The sequence below is a fragment of the Miscanthus floridulus genome, chromosome 14, assembly GCF_019320115.1.
Source record: "Miscanthus floridulus cultivar M001 chromosome 14, ASM1932011v1, whole genome shotgun sequence".
NCBI classification, from domain to species: Eukaryota; Viridiplantae; Streptophyta; class Magnoliopsida; order Poales; family Poaceae; genus Miscanthus; species Miscanthus floridulus.
The window spans coordinates 63,338,193-63,345,810 of NC_089593.1; positions in this window are offsets into that span (position 1 = coordinate 63,338,193).

Consider the following 7,618-nt stretch of genomic DNA (forward strand, 5'->3'; position numbering starts at 1 on the left):
GCGCGGACCGCCCAGCCGCTGCCAGCAAGTGTGCGGCGCGGCAGCCGCCCAAGACAAGCTGAGCGGAGAGCTGCCGGTCCGCCGCCGCGTCATGACGGAAATAGGGTCCGGGAGTCGCGCACGACGAGGAGCCGCTCCCAAACCTAGGACGACGGGCCGCGCCGAGGAGCGCTCCCAAACCCTAGCCGCCGTCGTGGCCTGGGGAACGGCGGTTGGGGTCAGGGAGACGGTGGAGGAGGCGGTGGAGGGGTCAGGGAGGGGCAGGCGACGGTGGTGCAGGCGTGGCGGTGCAGGCGGCGACGGCGGCGAAACTGGGCAGCCTGACGGTCCAAGTGTGATTTCGCCCAAATCGATTTCGCCCAAACCGACGGTCACATGTAAATACCTCAGAGCCGCTGTAGGGGCGACTAAGGTTATAAGCCGCCCCTACAGAGCCTCTATAGGGCGGCTGAGGTTATAAGCCGCCCCTACAGTTGAATTTTTTTTTAAAAATACCTCAGAGCCTCTATAGGGGCGGCTAAGGTTATAAGCCGCCCCTACAGTTGATTTTTTTTTTCAAAATACCTCAGAGCCGCTATAGGGGCGGCTGAGGTTATAAGCCGCCCCTACAGTTGTTTTTTTCAAAATTCTAAATCAAAATTAATTATTCACATGTAAATAATAAATAATACAGTACAAAAATTTATAATTATTTTTTTATAGATATAATTACATATACAATAACTAAAACAACTACAACAGTTTAAAATTTCAAAATTGAACCATTAAAAATGGAAAAAAATTAAATTTTAAAAAAATAAAATTAAAACTAATAAAATAATTTTGAGACACCAAATAATCTCAAATGAAAATTTGATAAACATCAAAGTTGTAGAGGTTATGAAGATCTACAACTTTTATTTTGGTTATCTTGTCATTTGACAAAATTTGAACCTTTCAAATTTGAAAGTTTAAAAATGACAAGTTCGAACCAAATTTGAGACCCAAAATGATTTCAACAAAAAGTGATGAATACCAAAGTTGTTCAACTCATTAATATCTACAACTTTTATTTTAGTCATCTTGTCATTTGATAAAATTTGCACCTTTCAAATTTAAAATTTTAAAAAATGACAAGTTCGAACCAAAATTTGAGACCCAAATTGATTTCAACATAAAAAATGATGAATACCAAAGTTGTTCAACTCATGATTATCTACAACTTTTATTTTGGTCATTTCTTCATTTGATAAATTCTTAGCACATATTGTTCACTAATTTTACACATGTGTCATATAGTTTATAAAACCTTATGAGCGATGTGTCACATTTATGAACAATGTTATTACCACTTTGTCATATGAAGAAATGACCAATACAAAAGTTTTAGATCTTGATGAGTTATTCAACTTTGGTAGTTATCACTTTTTCAGCTGAAATCATTTGGGGTACCAAAATCTTGCCTGAAGTTGCATTTTTTTTAAATTCAAAATTTAAATTTCTCAAACTTTTCATATGCATATATTGACAAAACCAACAAAATAAATTGATAGAGAATGATTTTAGAAAATTTTAAAAAAAAATCATCAGATTTGGAGTTAGTATGAGAAAGAAAAACTAGTTATAAAGTTGATCCACAGAAAAAAAGAAATCACACTGTTCACTATGATCATGTAAGGATCATCTAGAACAGTGTGATTTCTCTTTTTAATCTGTGGGTAAACTTTGTAACTAGTTGTTCTCCGTCATACTAACTCCAAATGTGATGGTTTTTTTTTCCTAAAAATTTCTAAAATCATTCTTCAGCATTTAAGTTTGATCAAACTTGGATGTGACAATGTTTTACACATTTTAAAATTTGAAATTTGACATTTCAAACCAAATTTTCAAACCCTAAATGATTTCAGATATAAAAGTGATGAATACGAAAGTTGTTCAACTCATCAAGATCTACAAGTTTTATTTTAGTTATCTTGTCATTTGACTAAATTTGAACCTTTCAAATTTTGAAATTTGAAAAAAGACAAGTTAAAATCATAATTTGGACCCCCAAATCAATTCAACTAAAAAAGTAATGAATACCAAAGTTGAATAACTCATGGAGATCTACAACTTTTATTTTGGTAATTTGATAAATTCTTAGTACACATTGTTCACACAAACATACGTGAATGTGGTCTCAAACACACACATAAATGTAGTTTCAAACACACATACATAAATGTAGTCTCATATACATGAATATAGTCTCACACACACATACATGAATGTAGTCTCACACACATACATAAATATAGTCTCACACACACATACATGAATGTAGTCTTACGAACACTGACACACTTACATAAACTAGCTAGCCCACCGTGACAACTTTCCACTTGACACCTTTTTGTTTCCATGGCAATACATCTTTGGGCAGGTTCTTTTCTATAGCCTCGATCTTCTTACAAAAGTCTGTGAGTAGCAGCATCTCATTACACTTATTGTAAGCTTCAACATCGTCCATGCCATCAACTCCGATGATATGTTGTTTCTCGGAGGCCACCACGTGCTTTGTCTTCTTCTTTGGGGGGAGGTTACTTTATGGGTCGGGCATATAGAAGACTTGCGTGACATGTTCAGCGAGCACCCAAGGGTCATCCTGGTAGCCTACATTCTAGAGGTCGATGACTCTCTGTCCGATCTCATTGAATTGATGTTGCTTGATCCAGCAGCATCGAAATAGGGCCACCTTTATATCCCTTCCATAGTCAAGTTCCCATATATCTTCAATTATGCCAAAGTACAGGACCTTTCACCCCACTCCGTCGAGAGCCTCTATTCAGACGCCGCTGTTCTGATTCACAGATTTCCTGTCCTTTGTGTCGGTATAGTATGTGTACCCATTGATGTCATAAGCATTCCAAGACGTCACCTATTTCGATGGCCCGGCCACCAACCGACTGATGGTAATAGAATCTATGGTTTCTCTAGACTGTATGTTCTGGTCCTTCAACCATGATGTCAGGCGTTGCTTATGTTGTTTCATGACCCAATCATCTGAACGGCCATTCCTCTCGGCCATAATGATAGCCATGTGTTCATCAATGTACGGTTGCATCACTGCCATACTTTGCAAGACACTGTAATGCGCTCGACTCACCTCTCTGTAATCATTGTCAAGGAACACTTTCCTACCACTTGTGCCCTTCCCAGCTAGCCTTCCCTTGTGACGAGAATCAGGATTACCAATCTCTCTCTGTACTTTTAGCCACTCTTGGCAGCACTCGACGACTTCTTTGGAATTGTAACCCTCTATCATGGAGCCCTCTAGGTGTGTTCGGTTATGAACGTATCGGCTTAGAACCGACATGAACCGCTTGTAGGACCACATTTCATGCAAAAGCTAGGGCCCAGCGCCTTGATCTGATGAACCAGGTGAATCATGAGATGTACCATTATATAAAAAAAAGCAGGAGGTAAACACATCTCTAGCTGGTTTTGGGTCTCCACCATGAATTCATGTAGGTCACTCAGCTCTTGCCTGCGAATCGTCTTCTGTGAGATCTTCGAAAAGAAGTAGCACATGCAGGTGATGGCCATCTTTAGGAACTCTGGCTTTATAGCCCTGATTGCAATTGGTAGGAACATTGTCAGCATCACATGACAATCGTGAACCTTGCAGTATGTTAATGATAGGTCCTTCATCGACACTAGCTTCTTCGGGTTCGCCAAAAACCCAATCGGCACTCTGACCCCCCCTAAGGAAATTGCATATAGCTCTCCTCTTCTCTAGGGTTAGATTGAAGCTAGCCGCAGGAAGACTATACTTACCATTATCTTGCTGTACCAGCCAAAGCTCCTGCATCACGTTCAGCTGCACCATGTCTTTCCATGATCTGAGACCATCCTTTGACTTGATTGTGTCCATCAAGGTAGCCATGAGACTCTCAAAGACATTCTTCTGCACGTGCATCGCATCAATGGCATGGGGGACCTCCAAGTCTGGCCAATAAGGCAGGTACTAAAAGAAGATCGATTGCTTCTTGAATGGTATGCCTTCGATGGGAGGTGTGCTTCTATCTCTGATCGTTCCATCCGGATTCTTCTTTCCATAGACGACGTGTATGTTTTGGACCATTCTGAACACATGTTTCTCCGTTACGACGTCTCTCTGGAGGGGGTTCATCCTCTGGGATATTGCCATAGTATCTTAGGTACAATTTACCACGGTACTTGTGACCTATCTTTAAGAAGCGCCGGTTCCTTATGTAAACTATCTTCCTGGATCCATCTAGGAACACCCATTTAGTACCATCCAAACAGACTAAGCATCCTGTCTTGCCTTTGAACTGTCCAAAACAGGGCAAACAGCATGGGGTAATCATTGGTAGTAACAAATATTATTGCTTTGCATATGAAGTTCTCCCACCGGAACGCATCGTACATCAGCTCCCCATACCTCCATAGCCTCTCCATTTCTTGCATCAGAGGCTCCAAGAACACGTCTATATCAATGCCTGGTTTGTTGGGGCCGAAGATAAGAATGGTGAGGAGAAGGTATTCCTCTTCTGACCACAAATATGTTGGGAGGTTGTACATGATCAAGATGACTGGCCATGTGCTGTGGTCGGTCATCCTCTCATTAAAGGGATTCATTCCATCGGTGCTCAAGCCGAACCGTACATTCTGTAGGTCATTCACTGAATTCTGCTTTGTACTTGGCTTCGAAACGCTTGCCACTGGCTACAATTGGTCGGGTGTGCGATCGTATCATCATCCACCTTGCGCTCATCATCCCACCATGTCATCAGTGTAGCTTCCTTTTGGGTTTAGGAACATACGCCTCAAGCGGTCGGTCACTGGCAAGTACCACATAACCAGGGCAGGAATTCTTCTCTTATTTGCATCGTTGCCTAATGGAGTTTCCTCTAGGGGCTGAGATTCTTGCACCACCTTCTTCCCACCCTTCTTCCTCTTTCCTGTGAGGCTTCCACCCCACTTGAAGGTTATTGTTCTCGTACCGACTAGCCCCACACCTAGGACATGTATCTAAAGTCTCGAACGATGTGCCACATCGAAAAAAGGATACAGTGGTTGGGGCATGCATGGATTTTTTTCAACCCCTAATGTGAGTGGACTTATAACCTTTTTCGCTTGGTATGTGTTGGCGGGAACTGTGTTCGGCCGTGGGGGCAACTGTGACATGAGGCACAATAGATCATCGAAACTGTAGTCCGACCAGCCATACTTAGCCTTCGGGATGAGTAGCTCAAGCACAAAACATAGTAGTGTGAAGTATGTCGGACAGCCCTTCTCAGCATCATACATAGTCTTCTTCGATGGCTTTTGTCACCCTCTCAAGATTTTCTAGACCTCTCTTGCTCTTTTCTAATATTTCTGGTCCAAAGGCCCTAAGCATTTCGTCCAAGTTGTCACCGTCATCTGCATCCCCCTCACGTGCTTTGCCATCATTGCTGGCACCACCAGCATCACCACCACCTTGTTCATTGCCAAAGCCACCACCTTGTTGATTGCCATAGTCATGATCTATTTGTTGCTCAAGATCGTCTGTGAATCGGGACAAGTATGCTTGGGTTTCAATTTCATCAGCTAGATCATCGTCGCTGTCATCAACAACCACTGTTTCACCATGATGAATCCACATTAGTCAACACTATCAATCACTATCAATCATGTCAAAATAGTCAACACTATCCGAATGAGCAATGTTGCCATTGTCATTGTCTAAATGTAATCGCTCAAGCATTTATAAGTCCTTCACATTTTGCACCTCATCTCCAGCGTCCTCTTCAATGACCGTTTCATTGTCTACTTCCATTCTGATCGCTTCGGCTAAGTCTATCTCAAACCTCCCTTCTAGTCCCTCTTCTTGAAAGAACTCTCCGTCATATGTGTTTGGGTCTAAGTTGTAATCTTCATCGTTTGGGACAGGCACTTTACCGTGTGGTGATACCTTGTGCACAATATCCCAACCCTTAAGATGCCTTTTGGTTTGACATGCATGTGGGAGATAATAAACTTGCGTGGCCTGTTGGGCCATAATATAGACATCGTCTCCTGGTAAGATGGAATCCTGTCGAATTTTGACTAGCCCAAGATTAGAATATGTCTGTATCGTTACTTTAGGATCAAACCAATGGCATTTGAATATGACGGGATTAAAAGGTTTGGAACCATGAAACTTGAGTTCGTATATTTCTGGCCGTGAAGGGGTTTCTGTGCCACGGCAAACATGTCGTAGAACGCCTTTGCGGTTGCCTCTGGCTCCTCCTCCATACGTCCTTCAGCGAACTATGCCTCGTGACAGTCATTTAACATGTCTGCTACCCCGGCATCAGCATCATAATCCTCGACGCGTGGTCTCACCACCTCCTCTCTCATACGACCGGCTTCAACATGGTGGACCCACCGGGGTATAGTCTGCCGTAAATCCATTCTTCCAATTATGTTCCCCATGACCTTCTTCGTTTGTCTTTTCCTGTTTGCACATTTGCTGCAGGGACAACAAATTTTACTCGCTCCTTTAGCATCCACGCCAAATGCCCGTTCCAAGAAAGCATCGGTCTTGTCGATCCATTCATTGGTGACCTAACCCTGACTTGAGCGGCCCGTGTACATCCACTCATGGTCCTCCATCCTCTAACATATATAGCGATGAGTAATATAAACATCTATTGCATCTACACGACGTTCCTACTATCTAATAGGTGAGGATAGGTCCTAATCCCACGTAAGGATCCGTAGATGAGGTTAGTTTCCGTGCTCTACTCCTATCCGAGACAGAATTTCAGTAGCACCTCCCCGCTGTTCTTTAAATACACGTCCTGTCAGGGAGAGTGTGTATCCAGAGAGCAACAGAGAGATGATGCCGAAACTCTATCTTGGATTGGAGCAGACCATGGAAACTAACCCCACCTACGCATTCGCGGGCTGTCCAAAAAAACTTGGACAATTTGAAACAGATACGGTTTTACATATGGAAATATCTACATATTTCCAACCGTATCTCTTTCGAACGGGAGACGCCTAACTGGGTTACGTGATCTACGACCATGATACGGAAAGAGGGGTTATACCTAGGGTGGCGGTGGAGTCAGGCTAGCGGGGCCGTGGCAGGTCGGTGCAGTGGCGAGGCGACGCGGTGCAGGCAGACCCGCAGCGGCGAGGAAGGCGATCAGGGTCGTTGAGGTACTCCGGCTCCGCTCCGATGGGCACTTCTCTGCAAAAAAAGAAACATAAAACTGTCAATACAAAATTTCGGCAGCACCTCCCCTGCACAGTGAGGTTTCCAAAACCTACAAGAAAACAAACGACACGATGGCCGACATGCACATATATATGAACGACACAATGGCCGACATGCACAAGATTATATACAACCACATATATATAACAATATCACAACTACTCCTACGACTCCTACGACTACCACCACTGCTACTCTACCACTACTACTACCGCAACTACTAGTAATACTATGACGACGACGACGGTAGGGCATACCTAGTGGGCGTCGTAGGGCGGCGGTGGTGAAGGGGCCAGGGCGCCGGTGGACAAGGCGACGACTGGGGAAGCGTCGGGGATGTGGCAACGGTGGTCGGGGCACCTCCTCCTCCTCCTCCTTCTTCCTCCT